At 36.5% G+C, this 19490-nt stretch overlaps 1 long non-coding RNA gene across 1 annotated transcript; it reads left to right on the forward strand.

Annotated features, from left to right (window-relative positions):
• The first annotated feature begins 6965 nt into the window (after nucleotides 1-6965).
• On the forward strand, nucleotides 6966-17943 carry LOC127435050 (uncharacterized). Its single transcript, XR_007896123.1, has 2 exons — nucleotides 6966-7687; nucleotides 16543-17943. It is a non-coding gene; the product is annotated as an uncharacterized LOC127435050 (long non-coding RNA).
• Nucleotides 17944-19490: the final 1547 nt, after the last annotated feature.

The raw sequence follows: 19490 nt of genomic DNA on the forward strand, positions 1-19490 counted from the left end.
TTAGTTTCTTCAAATTGTTTGTTGAAGGCTTATTTGCAAAGTTCTCACAAAACATTTCATTTTAATATTTTACTTATTTAAATGTGAGGTCAAACCTCGATTTTTACTGACAGTTGTGAGCTCGTAATGATTTGTGAGTGTCAGGCAAAATCTTTATAATTCTGCTCAGGAAATCTGGAGCTCAGATAGAAAATCACAGCATGTAGAAAGTAACTTTGACTTTTTTTTCTTGTCCTATTTATGACCCATTTACTTTGATCAACATGATTATTTGTTTTTGCCATTTTTATTTATTTACTATTTTTTTCTGGAATCAATGCTTAAAATGACCATCAGTTATGATGGTCTGGCACACAAGTTCAAGGTTATGCTTGCTCTGTTACCGAGCCAATACAATTGTACTGCGCTTGATTTTTCTTTACTAAATGTGAAGACTTCATAGAGTAAAATATGCTACTTTTTGGAAAAATGCTGATATCTGCATAATTGAATGCAGTGTGCCTCATCCTGCGTGCTTGGACATAGACGCATGCTCTTATCAGAGGTGACCGCCATGTTGTCTAACTGTCCTCCATTTTGTGATTTCAGACCTTTACTGTAGCACAGCTGCCCCACCCATGCAGGCGTATCCTGATAGATCCGAAATGACATTGATGTTAATCCTAACTTTTTTCATCTGGCAATTTTAAGCTCTTGAACCTTTCCTCATGGAAAAGGACACATAAATAACTTGTTACCTGTGAGAAATTGCTGATACTTCATCAAAGGGATGTACGACAAAATTTAGACTCATTTGAAGCATGAATCATTTTTGCGGAGGATTGTACGTTCTGTACAGCTGCATTATTTTAAAGCATAGTCTGATATCTGGAGTTCTTTAGCTTGCACTGGTGACAAAACCAGAACTATGATAAAAACCAACACTTGATGATTCATAAATTGACTCTTCCACATTGCTTTTTTCTTTTTATGTAATTAATGTAAATTAATTCATTTTTTAAAGACAAAAAAATATATATAAGTGTTGGAAATTTTATTATGTATTATTTAATAATAATTTGATGATGAATTTTGTTATTATTATTATACAGTTATATCACAGATAATTATATAATTATTTGTGTGTGCTGTCAGTCACCGGAGCTGCACTCTTGTTTCGATCAGGGCCGCGGCGAGACGTTAGGGTCATTGAGCGTCTTCTAATGGCAGGCAGAGGTCAGAGGAGTTAATCGGAGTTGATGGAGGGGCCCTCTAAGTGACAGTCTTAAGGGGCTCACCTCTTAATCTCTGTTTGTATGTGTTTTAGTACTCTTTACCTTCGCAAAGCAAACAGCACACTCCCTCTCAATGGGGACCAGCCTGCTCCCAGTTTAGCACTTTTGACCCGTGGGTCGTGCCCTTTGTTCCTCTCTCTACAGAGGCTGACCTCAGATTTCACCTCTGTAATTGAGGAGTCCTGTAGACACGTGCCTGTGGGGGCCCAGGAGAGACCACCACCGCTGCGAGCTCACTGTTACCTCTGCGTGGTGGAAAAAAAGGTGTCTGAAAATATCCTATGTTTCCTATGGGTACCAAGAAAATAGTTTGGTTGATCCGATATTATCACAGTTTACAGCTCAATTTTCCGGTCATTTTTTTTGCCGTCTTGAGAATTTTTCAACTCAAGCAAATAAGAAATCCTGGGATGTTCATTCACAAATCTGTAGGATGTAATCTCAGGATTCCCATGGTTATGAATACCTGAAAATATCAGGGAATTTGAAAATGATGTTTTCCAGACCTGGAAAAGTCATGAAAATTAATTAAATCTTAAAAAGTCATGGAAAACACATGGAAATTGAATTAGTGAATAGGCATTTTTCTAGTTTGGCTCTTTTCTAAAATATTTCATGGGCTAAACATTGCTCATTATGACTGCAGTCTCACAAAAAATAAAATAAAGAAAAAATATATTCATTAATAACGTGCAACTGGTAAAGTCATGGAAAAAAAACAAAAACAAGGAAATTCATTGTAATTCCTGTCATTCATTTGCATGTGTGTATTTGAGGGTACATTTATTTCTTCAATATTATTTTTTATATAAACTCAATATTGTTTAACACATCTCTGTTCAAGTTTATATATATATGGCTTGATGGACATTTCAGCTCTTAAGATCTTAAACTCTGAAAAGTGGAAGTGTGCATGAAGACTCTTGAGTCAAACTAGGCCAAATGACTAAACCTTGTTCTTACTTCTTTAATCTCTACCAGGCTTGTCTTATTGTGTCATAACTTAAATTGTGAGTTATGTTGATGTTGTTGTTTTTATTTTCTGCTGCCCTCTGATAACACTGATGAAAATTTGTAGGTTAAAGAGCTCATGTTATAAAGTTTTACTCATTCCCCGCTCCACAAAAGCATAACAATGGGTGGAAAATTGTGGTTTAGTGATGTGCATGTGCAACACATGGCTGCGTTTGGCTGCAAATTCTTTCTGATGCTTTTTTAAGTTGTTCTAGTTGATTGTGCTTGAGAACCTGATGCTCATTCATGAGGAAAAGAAAACTTATGTTCTATGTTCTACTCAAGATCTATGATTTCAGCTATGAACTGATGTACTGGCAAATAGCTTTACATTTTCAGCCCTTCCTAATGCACAAGATTTTATTACAGTAGTTTACTTAATTTTTTTTTTAGTTCTTGATATCACAAGAATTTGAAATATACACCTCATGTTTAGGTCTGAAAGGGTTAATGTGCATTTAATGTGCATTCGTTGATTTTATTATGTGTTTCCACAATGATTTAGTGGAAAAATGCATGAAGTATGTATGCCGTTGTGCCATACATTTTGTTCCAAATGCTGCAGTACTAATATTTGTTAGATTAACATAATGCTCCTCAAAATTTTTGTTTAATATATATAAACTATGGTAGATGTGCAGTGTTAACAACATAATTTGGATTTCACAAGTTATACAATAATTATGATATTTGTTAGATTAATATAATGCTCCACAAAAGGTTTTTGCTGTGTAGCTAGATGTGCAAAGTCAACAACATAATTTTGATTTTGGGAAGTACATCAGATATTTGTTAGATTACTATAAAGCTCCATACATTGCTTTGCTGAGTATCTATACATTCTGCATGGTAGATGTGCAGTATTAACAACATTATTTTGGATTTTAGAAGGTGCAACTATGATATTTGTAGAATTAAGATAATGCTCCACAGGTTTTTGTTGAATAGCTATACACTAAGGTAGATGTGCAGTGTTAACAATGTAGCTAATTTATATAATTATTAAATACAGAAATAAAAATAAAAAAGAGCTGCTCCATGCAAATACCCTGACACTGTATTTGTGTTTCTGGCTTTTTAACAGCAACCAAAAACTCACCAAAGACGTTATCTCTTTTTTGTAACTTTATCCTCAGAACACATGCAAGCTTTTCAAATCACATGAGAGTCTTTTAAAAATGATCTCAGCGATGGTGCATTAAAGTGCTCTGAGGTTGAGCCCTAAAAAGTACCATAAAGAGTTTGTTTTGATTGGCGTTTGATCATAGTCTCTGAGCCTTGTGAAGGATGAGTCCTTACAGAACAGCTCACTGTTTGGGAGTTGGCAGCCACCCCAAAACCAAAATTGTATCCTCAAATGAACTTTAATGCAATGTACAACACAACACGCGTGCCAAGTCCCGACTCCCCGCTTACAGGATCTATAGTAAACAAGCAGGACTATTAACACTGCATGAGAAGTAGAGATAGAGAGTGTGAAATAGAACAGATCTAATGTGCTGTAAGAAAAGAATGTATTTTAATGAGAAGCACAGATTTCAATGCACATTTCCCAATGCGCTTGAGTTCCCTGCAGCCTTCCTCATGTAAAACGCACCGTATTCGCAATCGGCTTTCGTGATTGGCTGGGAGACGTGGCGCAATGTGACGTGGACATGGCGTTGTACCTTGTGCCAGAGTACGACCTGTTATCATTAGGGAATCAGACTCGGAAAAGTAGAGGAGTGAATGCTTGGGGTTTGATGTAGCTGTAACAATTTTATACGGGTGTGACTCAGCCCAGATTTGGTGTTGAATTGAGGGTGTGGTGTGTGGTTTGTACGAACCAAGTATGTGTGTGTGTATGTGTTTGTAATGAGAGGTCAGTGCCATGAGTGAAGAGACCAGAAAGAGGAGGCCGAGAATGAGGCAGGGAGATCAGGGCGGACCGGGTTCTTTCAGTCCCTCCTCCATGTCAGATTCTCTGTGTGTGTGTGTGTATCTCTGTGTGAGAACCTAATGAGCAGCAACACCCTCCGCAGTCATGGACGCTGGACGTCGAGCATGTTTTTATCAACTCTTTAGTTCGCTAAATGCAGAAAAGCTTTAAAAACAAGGTGCAGTTTGTGATACAACACCAGCAGTCCATGGAACAGAGGGCCTCACTCTAGCACATTTTGGTATGTGTTTTTGCATTCTTTTTGGCCGCTTTTGCAGTATTATCTGTTTGAACTTGTGTTTTATCATTGTATTGATTTACCAAAAAAAAAAAAAAAAGCTAGACAGGTCTAAAGCAGTTCAAATGAAATATCACAAGTGCTTTTAAATCTAAATGTAGTGTTCACTGAGGCATGCGCAAACCTGAATCAGTTTGAGACAAAGGGAGGGAGGGATACCCTTAAAGATTGATATACTGTATATGATTGGCTGTGCTTGGCTAATTATTTCTCCCTCAAAATGCCACTTCTCTCCTCCTAACTTCAGATGCTCAGGTGGGTGATTCTCATGAAACCTGTCCTTTTGTACTCCAAAATCAAAAGAAACAAATAAGATATAATATTTTGCATATAAAAAATGAAGCCTATTTTAAGGCCATTATGATCTTTTACAATGTGACTTTTTCATGACATTTGTGCACAAAAACCGCAACTTGACAAAAATGATATATTTTTTAAATTGTAAAGTGTTTATACATTATAGTATTACTCCCTTCACTGCTTTTCATTTCCACTGTTTTTAATTTATAAATCATTGTACAACAGCATTTTGTTTTTACTGTTATACAGGAACAATATGTCTCAAATATATACGATAATGAGAATCATTCATATAAACGACAGGAATACTAAAAGTAAAATGTCCGGATGCGTTACGGTAATGAGAATTGCTAAAAATCTTTAAGTTGAGCTCATTCGACAGCATTTGTGGCATAATGTTGATGAACACAAAAAATAATTTCAACTCGTCCCTACTTTACTTTTTTTTTTTAAAAAAGCAAAAATCGAAGTTACAGTGGGGCACTTACAAGGAAAGTGAATTTTTGGAGGGTTTTAAGGGAGAAATGTGAAGCATTTATTTTATAAATGCACTTGCATTAATCTTCTGTTAAAAATTGTGTATAATTTGAGCTGTAAAGTTGTTTAAATCACTGTTTTATGGTCGTTTTAGGGTTTTAGTGTTTACAGCGTGGCAACCAAGTTGAAAAAGTGGCTATAACTTTACACACAAAAGGTTAGCAAGCGATTTTATCCCACTAAAATCATGTTAACACGCATATTGTCTTATGACTATACTTTTGAAACAGTGAGTATTTTAACGTTTATGGATTGGCCCCATTCACTTCCACTGAAAGTCTCACTGGAACATTTTTTTTTAGTTAAAAAATTATTTTTGTCGTAATTAACATTATTCCACAAATGCTGTCGATTGACCGTAATTTGTATTGAACCCGCAATATTCCTTTAATAATCCTAAATATAGGCTTCATTGTCTTTATGCAAAATATAATTTCATGTTTTTTAATTGAGTTGGGGTTAAATGAGACCAGGGCATTTTCTTGACATGTTTCGTGAGAATCGCACAAGTAGGCTGCAGTGTGTGTACACCTGCGAACGTGTGCGTGTGTGTATGCGGTCAGTGCAGATGAAATCTCCCTGCAAATTGCGACAGATGTTTCACCTCCAGTACAGCCGAGACTGTCTCACACATATGCCTGTCGGTTCTTGACTCCTATTCAGGCCGGTGGGAGGAGGTTCCACTAATGTTTGTAGATGTAGGCGCTCTGTGAAGCAGGCAAAAAGACACCCCACCTCTGCACACTTCGTTTTCCCAGAATCCCTCATTCTCGAAGGTCGGCCCTCAAGTCGTGTTTTTGCTGGTAAGGACTATATTTTCGAGTTTTACTAACTTGTTTAGTTTACTTGACTAAAGCTTTGAAGATTGAGTTTATATCAGCGATGGAGTGTAAATGTTTGAATGGTAAGTAAAGGGTGTGAGCAAATGTTTGTGGGTGAACCCGAATCTGTGTCACGCTTTCCTCCTCCCTAAAGCCCTCCCTCCTCGATAAGTTAAAAAAGATTTGCTCACGTACTCCACTGCCTCTCGGTTTTATCATCAACTCCTTTCCCTCCACTTCAGTTTCCCCTCTCTCCTCTCCTCGAATTCCCTCCCCCCCTCTCTCTTTCACTCACTCTCGCAGATAGAAGAGGGAAAAAAAGCCTCTACCGCTGTTTCCACAGTGCAGTCTCCTCCCCTTCACCCAGTCTGTGCCAAGAGAAGGAGGGATCTCTACTACTCTCTGGATTTTAACCCTCTAGACCGAGCGATTGGCTGAAGCTGCTTCTCTCTTCTCTTTTTTCTGTGCCAGTGTTTTCCCTAGTCTTTTCTTCCCTTCTCTAAACTGTCGGCATGTTCTTGTGCGGTTTTTTTCACCTCGAGTCACTTTCAACTGGAGCATTTACAGTGGTGCACTGGTATTCCTTGTCGTTCGTGGGGTTAACGAATCCTGAGCTTTGAAAATGGCTGTGTTCTCCCTGCTTGTTGCGTGTTCAGAGAAGGGATGCGCCAACAGTTCTATCACTTTAGCGCCACCCTCTCTCTCTCTCTCTCTCTTTCTCTCGCTAATACACACACATTCAGTGCCTCTTTCTCTCTTTCCCTCGCTCTGAAAGGAGAGCAGGAGGGCGGTGCGGTGTTGGAGCTTTTTTCTGGGACAGGTGCCAATTCCAAACAAAAGACATAAAAAGGCAATGAGTGAGAGATGCCTCGGACGAAAGAAAGAAATATGTTGCGCGATTAAACGAAAGAGCAAGTTTGTGGAGGCCATGTGTGCGATTGTGCGTGGAGCGAATGAGTGAGGAAGCTAAGATTTAAAATACTTTTCATCTGTACGTTTCTCTCGTGCTCTCAAACACACTCCTCTCCTCTAGCGCTCTTCATCCACTGAAGGCATTTTAGTCGTGGAGGGGGGGAGAATAGAGGAGGGGGCTCAGTTTTCAGCCTGCTGAATTATTCATATGCATGGGCCAACGCTGCGATCGGACTGGCTGAGACATTCACATGCAACGGACATTCTGTTTGGCTGTTTGCTAACATTCCTCATTCAAAGACTTGTTAACTGCAAGACGGGCCGACATACGCGTCTCTCTCACACTTGCATAGGCCTGCTCGTCCCAGACCAGGGCATGGTGTGCAGATGTATAGCCCAGTACTGGGGACAGGCAGCTGGGGTGGGAGGATTGGCTTGGTCCCCTGGCCTACCTCCTTATTCCTGCTGTGGACAGCTCACTGCCTGCTCTCTGTCTCTCTCTTTTTCTCCTTCTCTCTCTCTTCCTCAACACAGGGCTGGTGAAGTGAGCAGAAAAGGCCTTCAGCACTTGCCTGGAATGTTTCTATCTACTGGCGGCTGGCAAAATTATTGGGTAAGTTGGTAATTCGTGTGGTATTTGTGCATATTTTCGGTTATGCAGTGTATGTTTTCATTTGTATATAGTTTGCGCGACATGTTCTTTTTTGTTTGGCTGGGATTTACGAAGAAAATTTCGTTTAAAAAAGCGGGTTTAGAAAAAGGCAAATGGCGTTTAGGGATACACACAGGGAATTCATATTAGCACCAAAAAGACAATATGCCAGTGTAGTGTATATTTTTGGGGTTAATGTTTTCAGTGGCTCCTACTAAGACTGAGAGGAGGTACACTTTTTAGCAGTGACATCGCCAAAAAGGTTTTCAAATTTTTTGGAGGTGCCTTCGGTATGTGCTTTAACATTGAGTGGAGCTTAGCAATGCGATTTTGCACTGTAAATATTGTGTCTTTGATTATCATCCTGTACTGATGTTCATCTAATGAACTGTCCATTACGATAAATACTATTGGTTGTTTTAACATTATTATAGAATTGTAACATAGGAGCTAATGGATAGAAGCATCGTATATGCAATGTCAAACGTTAGTTTGCGCAAATAATGCGTAAAAATTAGAAGAAACGTCATTTTATTTTGATTTTGTTTTATAAATGTTTGTATGAGAGTAGATCTTTTCCTCTTTTTAAAAAAAAATAATAATAATTTCGTGTTTTTACAATTATTTAATGCCGTTATTTTCAGTGGTCTCTGTGTAAATGTACTGGCATGCAAAAATCCACTCAAATCCATCTTAAATGGACTCAAATATGTAATTGTTTAACTTTGCACATATTTAAAGAGGTCAGCTTTGCACATATTTCATTTTAATTTGGCAAAGAACATTTTTATTAAATTCATAAGAAAAAAAATGTACGTGTTGAAATTATAGTTGTCATCTAAAAGAAAGCATTTGCTGATTTGGAAAGTGAGATTTATGTATTATTTGTCAGGCTTTTAAAAACACGTTTCATCAAGATTTTGTCCTAAATTTTGTCCAAGATTTTTTCTGAAATTACCATCACAGTACCCCTTTCTCTGTCGCACACACACACTCTCTCTCTTACACACACACACACCTTTAAGAACCTTTTAAAATTGACAAAATCTTGTTTAATAAGTACCAGAATTTAAACTTTTACAGCTAAACGCAGGAGAAAATTAAGGATCATTTCATATATATTTATATTATATTTATATAAGGTTTTACATAATGTATGGTCAATACATAATATGTCTCTGGTTATGCTGCTAGGATTTACAGATATATTGGTAATTTGTTTCTTATTTAAAAATAATGATTTTGGCTGTTTAGTAGCGAGAGTGGGAACACCAGGGGTAGTGCTGATGAAGTGTGTTGGCACAGAAATTGCATGTTGGGTTGGCAGTACCCTCCCCCACCCCTTTTTTGGTTGAGAATGGATTGTTCCAGAGATGATGTATAGTATAAAGAACAGAGCAGGTGGCATCATCTAAAGAATGAGGAGGGGGGTTGGTGTAGGGACGGGGGATTCATTTTGAGGTAAAACTTGCCTCTTTTAGTCAATTGTACAGAAGAGTTTGGGTGCATGAAAATGTATACGTTTTCAACACAAAGATTGCTTATCTTTAGTTGCAACATTTAATCTTGAACGTAGACTAAAAAATGCCATTGTAAGGAACTGGATTTCGAATATGTGTGGGTAATTTTTTACTATTTAAAAAATATATTTAGTCAAAATAGAAATGCATGTAAGTCAAGGTGAAACAGTCCCAGACATGCCATAGAGCAGCAAGCATGTGTGCACTAACTGAGACACCCACCCTTGCTGTCACATAGATGCACACACACACACACACACACACACACACACACACACACACCCAGACACACTTGCTGCCATGTGCTCCATAATAGACCTCTGATTCAGCCATGAATAGAGTTCCCACGCCTCAGTGTGTGTGTGTGTGTGTGTGTGTAATAGTTAAGGGTGTAGACCCCCTCCCCAGCCTTTTCAAAAGATACTTGTGTACTCACACACACATACACAGACACACCAGTCTAGACTAAAGATGTCTCCTTCATTCTGTTTAGAGGTGTGTTTTTTGCAGCTACACACTGTGAATTGATAATCAGTGGATTTTAGACAAAGTTCCAAGCGGACGAAATTTTATGCAGGACACGAGAACTTCTTAAAGCGATTTAATACAATTCAAACTGATTATCAGCCTCATAAATGTATACACACTTTAATTTTTCAAAATAAAACTACTTTTAATTTTCGGTTCATTCCCGGGGAAAACGTTCAAACGTTCAAACGAACGTTCAAAACAATGAATTTATGAATTGTTTAAAAAAAAATTAGTGTGAGCTGTCGCAAGCCAAGTTATGTTCACTGTTGAATATTAAAGTGTTTTTTGAAATATATATAAATGTATTTAATTATCAAAATGCAGTATGTGTGTGTAATTATATGTGAATTCCACGCTAGAATTTTTATGTTTTTAAAATAAGACAAAACAAGAAAGAAAGCACGAGAGAAAGATATAAAGAATGTGTGCATTTGTTTGCTATATTTAATACTGTGGTAGCTAAAACTTTTGTTGTAAGAAGCTATAGATTTGTCTGTTCAAAGTTTGTGGAGAGGTTTAACAGTTCGTGTTATTTCTTTTCAATACCTCGACTAACAGCAGAAAAACTGCCGGACACTTGTATAACTGTGTGTGTGTGTGTGTGTGTGTGTGTGTGTGTGTGTCCTCAATAATGTTTCAATATTGTTTTTGTTTTTTTCTCCAGAATACATTAGTGTTTTATTCATTATTACTGTCAGCTTAGTCCAGAAAAAAATATTTGATTTTAATATTGGCGTTAATTTGCAAAATAATTACATTTAACACTGTTTAACAGTTTTTTTAAAAAAATGGTTTTCGATCTAAAAATACATTTTAAATTAAAAATTAATTATAGAGTTCAAAAGCTCTAAATTAGAGTTCGGAGTATTTGAGTAACGTATATTAATTATAATGATTTTTTTTTTTTTTACTTGTCTTTCTTTGTTTCTTTCTTTTATGGGAAAAAAACCTTGTATTGTGTGTATGTGTGTGCACATTTGCAATATTGATGTTTCTTTAGTGTAAAGGTAATAATGTTAGGTCTAATTGATTTTAAACTGAAGGTAGACAAAATATAAATTATAAATGCATCCTTTTGAGTGTTGTTCATATTTTTAAATTTACGCTTTATTCATTTATTACATATCTGTAACAGTAAGTGTAAGTATGTGTGTGATGTCCATATATAATTTATTCAGTTTGAAAAACAACCAATAGATAAAACATTATTATTTAAATTAACCTGTATAATTTCTATTTTATTTTAATGAAGTTTTCTAAACTACTGACAACTTAGCAATTATGTAGCAATTATTTTAGTAATTGTAGGTCATTATAGGTGGCAGAAATCATATGCATTTCGTTACAATCGAGATCCCTTTAGACAATAAACTCCTCCTGACACTATAGACAAGTGAAAGGACTGGAGGATTGTGGGGTCATTCAAGGATAGCAGTTCTAAACTAACTTGTTTCCTATAGGCACAATGGGACCCAGACATGATTGACAGGTGACAAAAGGTAGGGTGGCGCTCAGTAATTGTTGAACGCTAAGATGATGTCATGAACAACTCTCCTTAAAGACCAAGAGCTGCTTGCAGTTTTAGTAATCGCTAATGTTAGTGTGATTTTGATAATGTGTTTGTGTATGCTTTATGACTCATTAAAAAAAAAAAACTGCCTTCAATGGAGAATGAGCAGAACTGTTTAGAACCACAATAAAATAAATACAAAGAAGTAGTCATGGTGGGCCCAGACAAAGCAGAATAATAGTTTTATATTTATCACTCTCGTAATCTTTGTTTTAAAGTTCATGCTCAAAATCCATTGCATCCATTCCATTCACAGTCTGTCAGAACCAGTCTGGGATATCTTTCCCCTCGAGCAAGTCACATGAGGCCTTTTTTTTTTCTCCTTTCAGTGATTTAGTACACATATCTAATAAAAATACAAACCAGTGCTTTGCCTGAGGAGCAATAAAACAGCCAAAGTGTAATTCTGTCAGTCAACAGTTCTTAAAGCATCCGACAGATTAAATATCTTGCGTTGGAGATCGTGCGACAGGTTTCTTTGTTGTTCGCTTGTTTGTACCTGTAATGCTGATGCTAAGCAAATAGGGATGTAAACAAAGCATAAGTGAGCCGTATACCTTGAAGTCAAATATTGATTTAGAGAAATAAAAATCAAAGAGACTATGTTTAGCACCCTCATAATGGCCCTATTGTCAGTGAACGGCTCTCTTAATACAAGGGACCATGGCACTAGTCTCTGGTGTACAGCGCCACCTTATGGCTGTTGGTCACTTCACCAGCTTTCTAAGGTTTGTGAAAAATGACTTGAAATTCATGGGCTAAATGATCTATGGTTTAAATCGCTTTACCACTAATGTAAACTACAATCTGACAAACGTATATTGCTTTTCTCAATAGTGTTGTTTCTAATGCACCCACAATGTTCTAAAGATGTTAGTAGTTGAATGAGTGTAAACTGGTTTGGAGGTTTAAAAAAAATAATACAAAATAAATAGATAGCTGATGCCACTCGTTAATAATTGTTGCTTTTAGGAAGCTTTTAAGTCTTTGTCCACAAACGTGGACTATTGACTTTGGAAAGAGGCACAGTATACAGTGATTTTAATGGACTTTTCATTTGTTCATCATTATCTGTCTCCCAGCAACATGTTGGTGCCTTGTTTTCTGGGATATAATTCATACTTTTGTCTCTTTTTCCCTTTCAAAGAATGATTATAGAATAAACTGCTAAACGAAACAGCTTTAGGGGAAGATATCCAAGCAGAGACACTAGAAAATGATTAAAGATGATCAAATTCAATTTTCTCTCTATAATAACTGATTTTATTATCAAATGCCACAAGGACTTCAAGAACATCTCATGTATTTATGCACTACTAGAAAGGACACACGCACACGTTTGCAGGTGTACACACATTGCAGCCACGCTACAGTCTGCCTGGGGGATTCTCACGAAACCTGTCAAGAAAATTTCCTGTTCTTATTCAACCCCAAATCAATAAAAAAACAAACATGAAATTATATTTTGCATAAAGAAAATGAAGCCTAGATTTAGGATTATTAAAGGAATGTTGCGGGTTCAATACAAGTTATGCTCAGTCGACAATATTGATGGCATATTATTGATTTCCACAAAAAAATGATTTTGACTTGTCCCTCCTTTTCATTAAAAAAAGCAAAAATCTGTGCTCCAGTAAGACACTTACAATGGAGGTCAGTGGGGCCAATCTGTAAACGTTAAAACACTCACTGTTTCAAAAGTATAGACACAAGACATAAACAATATGCGTTTTAACATGATTTGAGTGTGATAGAATTGCTTACTAACTTTTATGTGTAAAGCTATATTCAGTTCTAAAATTTCATTGTCATTATACATGCAAAATATACATTATTCAACACCATATTAGAGGTCCACTGCAAAAATGACTTTTTAAACAACTTTACAGCTCAAATAATACATAGGTTTTTACAGAAGAAATAATGGAAGGGCTTTTATAAAATTATACGTTTCACATTTCTGCCTTTAAACCCTCCAAAACTGGCAACAAGAGGAGCGAGTTGAAGTAATTTTTTTTGGTAATCAACATTATAACACAAATGCTGTCGATTGAGCTTAACTTGTACTGAACCCAGAATATTCCCTTAAATTTCAGAATGTCAAAATTCATGTCAAATGTGCAGAAAACCTAATCGATGTTATCCAGCAAGACTTGAAAATGTTCTAAAAATCATCTTACTTGCTTCATTGGAAGCAAGGAAATCTATTGCGCAAAGTAGTTAACATGGTCAATGTCAAAAACTTAGAAATAGTACAGATTCTGAATTTATTTTATATTTAGGGGCTGAGTACTGAAGGTGCATAGGCACTTATTGTATCCTTTAGTTTTCTTCTTCTTCTTCTGGCATGGAGTCTATGGCAGCCCATAGAACCGTATATAGGAAAGTTATGAAATTTGGCACGCTGGTAAAGGACACTCAACTATAACTGACCCAAATTTGGGGTCTCTAAATCCAATGCGCTAGCGCCACCAACTGTTCAAAATGTCACTTATGTTTATAACTTTTGAACCATAAGGCCTAGAATCAAAATTCCTTTTGATTTCTTGGGTCATGGCAAATCTTTTGGAATACCATCAAAATGTTGCTCTGCCCTTTCATTTTCCCGCAATTTAGAATTTCCCAAAAAACCTACTTTTTCAAACTCCTCCTTGACCGTATGTCCGATTTGCATGAAATGTGTCATGTGTTATCTGGAGACACTGGGAACAAAACGTTTTATAAAGCTTTTTGATAGACCAAACAGTTTTTGAATACCGTTTCAACTAATTTGACGGCGAGCACGCCAAAATGGACATGAGGCTGTATCTTTGCAACGCTTTGGCCTATTGACACGAAACTTGGTATATTTCATAGCCATCATGACTCGAAGGTACCTGCAGTGTTTCGGCACAGCACCACCTAGTGGTCAGGAATTGTAGGTCATTATAGGTGGCAGAAATCATATGCATTTCTATTTTTGCTTATAACTTTTGAATTGTTTGGCCTAAGGCTGGTCTCTTTGGATTCCTTGGGGCATAACGAGTCGAATGATTCCCAAATTTCCTATGTCACCATATTGGGCGTTGGCCATTTTGAGTTTTGTCATAAATTGCTGTATATTACAAACGCATTGGTTTATCATTATGAAATTAGTTACATGTCATCGGGTCCATGTCCTGATGATACTCAGAAAGTTTGGGAATAGCACCACCTAGTGGTCAAAAGATATGATAAAATGCTTATAACTTTGGATTACTTTGTCCTATTTTTATGGGAATTTTTTATTTTGTTAGCTTCCTTGGGTCATGCCAAGCACGGTGATACCACATTTGCCATGGTCCACTGTACTTTATGTCCGCTGTTTTGAATTTAATTGAAAACCTACTTTTTCCGTACGTCCGATCGCATACAATTTTGCCTGTATCATCTAGGGACCCTCTTGACAAAAAGCTTTTCGATAGACAAGACGGTTATTGAATAACTCGACAGAGAGACAGCAATAATGATCTGAGGCTGTATCTTTGCAACACTTTGTCATATTGAAACGAAACTTGGTAAATGTCCTCACTACCATACCTTGAGGGTACCTTAGCACTATGGGCACAGTGTCACCTAGTGGTGCAGAAATCTGGAAAATTGCTTTTTGGACCATTTCTTTTCAGTACTTTAGTCTAAAATTATGACACTAATACCAACATTTATATTTCACCTTATGATCTTGTCCTGAGATTCCATATGAAGTTTCAGGATGATGTCATCTAGTGGTCAGACATTATCATAAATGGTTCTTTGTCCAAATTGCCTTTATACTGCTTTATATAAAATTATGATTTTGGCCTCGTTAGATGAGCCGGCAATGCTTGCTAAGCTGCTAATTCTGCTGCATAAGTGCTCGGTTTATTAGTTTATTTTAATATCATAATGTTTGTTTTTGGGGCTGGGTATTGATACAGATTTCCCAATTTGATTCCGATTCACAAGCTCTCGATCGATTCAATATCAATTCATATGGGTGTTTTCCAGTTACAATGTCCATTTTTCTTGCATATGAAATTCTTTCCCAGCTAACGCTGATAATTATACAGGAGACCTTTTAACTCAGTACATTAGGATAATATTAATTTTACAAATTATATTTTATTAGTTTTTCATAATTTTAGACACATTTTAGCTTTTTAAAAATGTACAAGTCTGTGTATTCCATCAATAAATATTATTTTATATTGCCTATATTATATATTGTTACATCTTTATTGTATAATTTACAAATATTTACATTGGTTTGTAGAACGTGCTTAAACCGGTACTGTCTCTTTAAGAAAACCGGCAGTTCTGTAAAGAGCGTATTTAAATGAGCGCATATTAACGAGAGAGGTCTATGCTATTCTTGATTAATATTAAATGTTAATGTTTTGTTGTTTTTAAACAAAAACTGACATTAAATAACAGATAGGATATTAAATGAAACATTATTCAGTGACAAATAGATTGCTTGGATCTCGTTTTGGACACACATTAAATGGAACGAGTCAAATCAAACTTTAACTCTCAACACGCAGTGGAAGTATGCTGAACTTCTTTGCAACTATACTTCTCAATCAATGGTGAGAGAAATCTGAACATTTACCAGCCAGTGGCTAATCACAGACATTTTTAGTCACATAGTGTGAAATTTGATCTCATATGCGAGTGATTTTGTAGAGAGTTGAGCATATACTAAAAGGTTGATCTTGGGATTTTAAGAATAGATATCGAGATCATTCAAATGAAGATTGTGATGCATCAAAAAATGGAAAATCATGTTAGATTCAATGTTTTTAATACACACACAAACACACACACACAGTATGTTTGTGTGTGTGTGTGTGTGTGTGTGTGTAACCACTCACCCCTGTGAGGTTCGTGGCCTGTGTGAGTCAGCAGTGTTTGTGTGCCTCCCCCTTGCTTGAGGTAAACCACACTGCTGCCCACAGACTTACTCATTCACACTGCTCCCTCTCTGCTCTGACCACACACACACACACACTTGTTCCCAAACACCCCCATCCTAATCCTCCCATACACACCTGTCTTCTATGAGGGCCAGCACTAGAGTGCACACCACACTATACAACACACAGCAGATGACAGGAAGTCAAACAGGGCATGGAGCTACTTTAGTGACTTAAATATGTGAATAATCCTCTCTCTCTCTCTCGTCCTCTCTCTCACAGATGGCAAACTCAGGAGGTGACTGTCTACCTTCTCATGTTGGTGACCTTGATGGTTATAAAAGGTCCCAGACTGAAGCTTTGGAGACAGAGGTGATTGTTGGTGTTTGGTGCACATCGAAGAGTGTTGACAATAGTGCTTTCTAGTACTGACATCACAGAAGTCATATTACAGTTAATGTCTTTCCTCAGCTCTTGATACACAGTATCACTTCATCCTGTCAGTTACATGGGGATTTGTAAGATGTTGTGCACTGATTGTCATATTAGGCATTTTGTCAGAAAACACTAAGGTGAAGGAAATCAAAGCCATCATTGCGGGAAGAGGAAAGAGAGAGACTGTCGTTTGGGGTGAGGTAGTAGGTTGTATAGTTTGAGGGTTTAACCCTTGCTGTCAGATAACTATACAACTTACTGTCTTTCCCAAAGTGACCGTAATGTCATCGCTTGGCTCAAGACAATATTGACCATGGAGGACAACGCTGACTCCAACGTTAACGTGTTGTTTATTAAGATACGCATTTCTTCTTGATGCAAGCATAAATTTTACATTTACAAAATCACATTTTCATCTCACCCATACCGTAAAAAAGTTTTCCCAACAAACTGTCAGTAATTACAATAAAATCTGGAAATTTTCTATAAAAACACATCAGTTTAGTGTAACTTTTCTGCACACTTCAAGCCTTTGAATTGGTCAGATATTTACATGGATCCAGTTAGAGGACAGTACTACAAAATCTTCTTCTGAGTTCCAGATAAATTCTTCTTTTAGAACAATAGAGTCAGTGTTATAAACATAAAATATAAAATCTATACATTTTAAATGTGACCTGGATCAAAGACTATGGGCTAATAAAATGTCATTCTAAAAATGTTGTTTTATTTTAATGTATAAAATCCCCACTGATTCTAACATGATAGATTGCAAGTGGATATTCAGCAGTGATGTTCGTACAGGGTGAGGTAGTAGGTTGTGTGGTTTCAGGGTTGTGATTTTGCCCCATCAGGAGATAACTATACAACCTACTGCCTTCCCTGAAGGGCAGCAAAACACCGCGAGACATCCTCAGTTCAATGAGTGATTTCTTTTACTAAGCTTTTTTCCCAATCTTCCACTTATGATTTTGAGCTTGCCATTTCATACAGCACATACCTTGATTTCATCACTTACATCACATGCATTGATCACATACAGCACAGGTCTCTGATACTATGAACTTGAATAAAAAGAGTTTGAAAATTCAAAATCTGCCTGTTTTCACTTTTCTTTATTTCTCTCACATGCATGTTACATTTAAATAATGCTATAATGATTATACCCTAAAATTATGTTATACCCTGTTACATATCAGCATGAATAAAGATAGTCTCTTGTCTCCTGAATGTAAGGACGAAGCTGGACCTAGCAATATGTCTGTGTTTTCTTTTACTCTTATTAAAGATGCAGTGTTGAGCTTCCCATACTTCTACCAGGGTTGCTTGTACTGTAAATAAAACATGTCATGGCCCCAGACGCCATTAGTCAATGTTAACCATAACAGGGTTTAAGGCAGGCTGGTCTTTCACTGCTGCACAATGTCTGGGCACTGGCTGGCAGATATCCACCCGAGCGCCCCTAGACTGGCACTCACACGAGAGGAATATCAGCCTGGGAGAAGGACAGAATGTGATGAATCTAAAACACTGGCCAGGTCACCTTGCAAAAGTTTGATTTCTTTGGAAACAGGTGTTATGAATGTTGATTATGTCAGTATTACCAGAGGGAGTACGGAATTAACCATTGTGCAGTAAATGGCTTTGTTTGTTATGCACATTACAATAATCCACAGAGGATAAGGGTTTAATATTATTCCCTTGTGACCTCGGTTTGGCCCTTTTAGTTCTCAAGAGCTTTTCCTTTTTTCATAAAGATGCTATTAAACAACCAAGTCGAATTATAATAGACCCCTATGTCAATAAAAAAAACTTAATTTCAGTCCTTTTGTGCTTAATATAAAATGCATGAAAAAATAAGATCTAAGAATGGAATAAATGAAATGTGCATAAATGAACAAATACATGACAGAATTTGGCAACTTGATCTCAACCTGACTTTGGCAATTAAAACCAGTTCTTTCAGAAAGTATATATATATATTGATCTTAATATACAACGTGATCTCAATGGGGCTTTGGCAATTAAAATCAGCTGTAACAGGAATATATATATTTACACATATATCAATTGACATTTTGTCAGTTGAAACCACATATGCCAATCAAATAACCTACAGCAATTATTTTCTTATATTTAGTCAATTCAGTTGTTGCGATGATCATGTGGTAATTTCAGAATGTCACCAGTAGGTGGCAGTAGAGACAGTTGTGAAAGGCTCATTTACCAGTAATTTTGATTATTCAAAGGTAAAGTTTCTACTCTTCAAACAAAAGTTAATATATTATTATGTCAATATTTGTCATTTTAATTTAAGACTTTTATTAACTCTTTTAAATGGGGCATGATATTATTATTGTGGATATTATGCAAAATGTATGTGAACTTTTTGTCTCTACGTTTAAATTTACATTTAGTCATTTAGCAGACGTTTTAATCCAAAGCGATATACAAATAAGGAACATAGCAAGCAATTTGACATACAAAAATCAATAATATCTGAAGTATCGCACTGCCAAGTTCTCAGAGTAGCTATTACAGAAGACAGAGACAGACAAGGAAAGCTTTTTTTAAAGGAATAGTTCACCCAAAAAAAATTTACTCACCCTCATGCCATCCCAGACGTGTATGATTGTCTTTCTTCTGCTGAACACAAATTTAGCTTTTTAGAAGAATATTTAAGCTCTGTAGGTCCATACAATGCAAGTGAATGGTGACCAGAACTTTGAAGCTCCAAAAATCACATAAATGTAATCCATATGACTCCAGTGGTTAAATCATAGTGATATGATAGG

Source organism: Myxocyprinus asiaticus, chromosome 45, assembly GCF_019703515.2.
Source record: "Myxocyprinus asiaticus isolate MX2 ecotype Aquarium Trade chromosome 45, UBuf_Myxa_2, whole genome shotgun sequence".
NCBI classification, from domain to species: Eukaryota; Metazoa; Chordata; class Actinopteri; order Cypriniformes; family Catostomidae; genus Myxocyprinus; species Myxocyprinus asiaticus.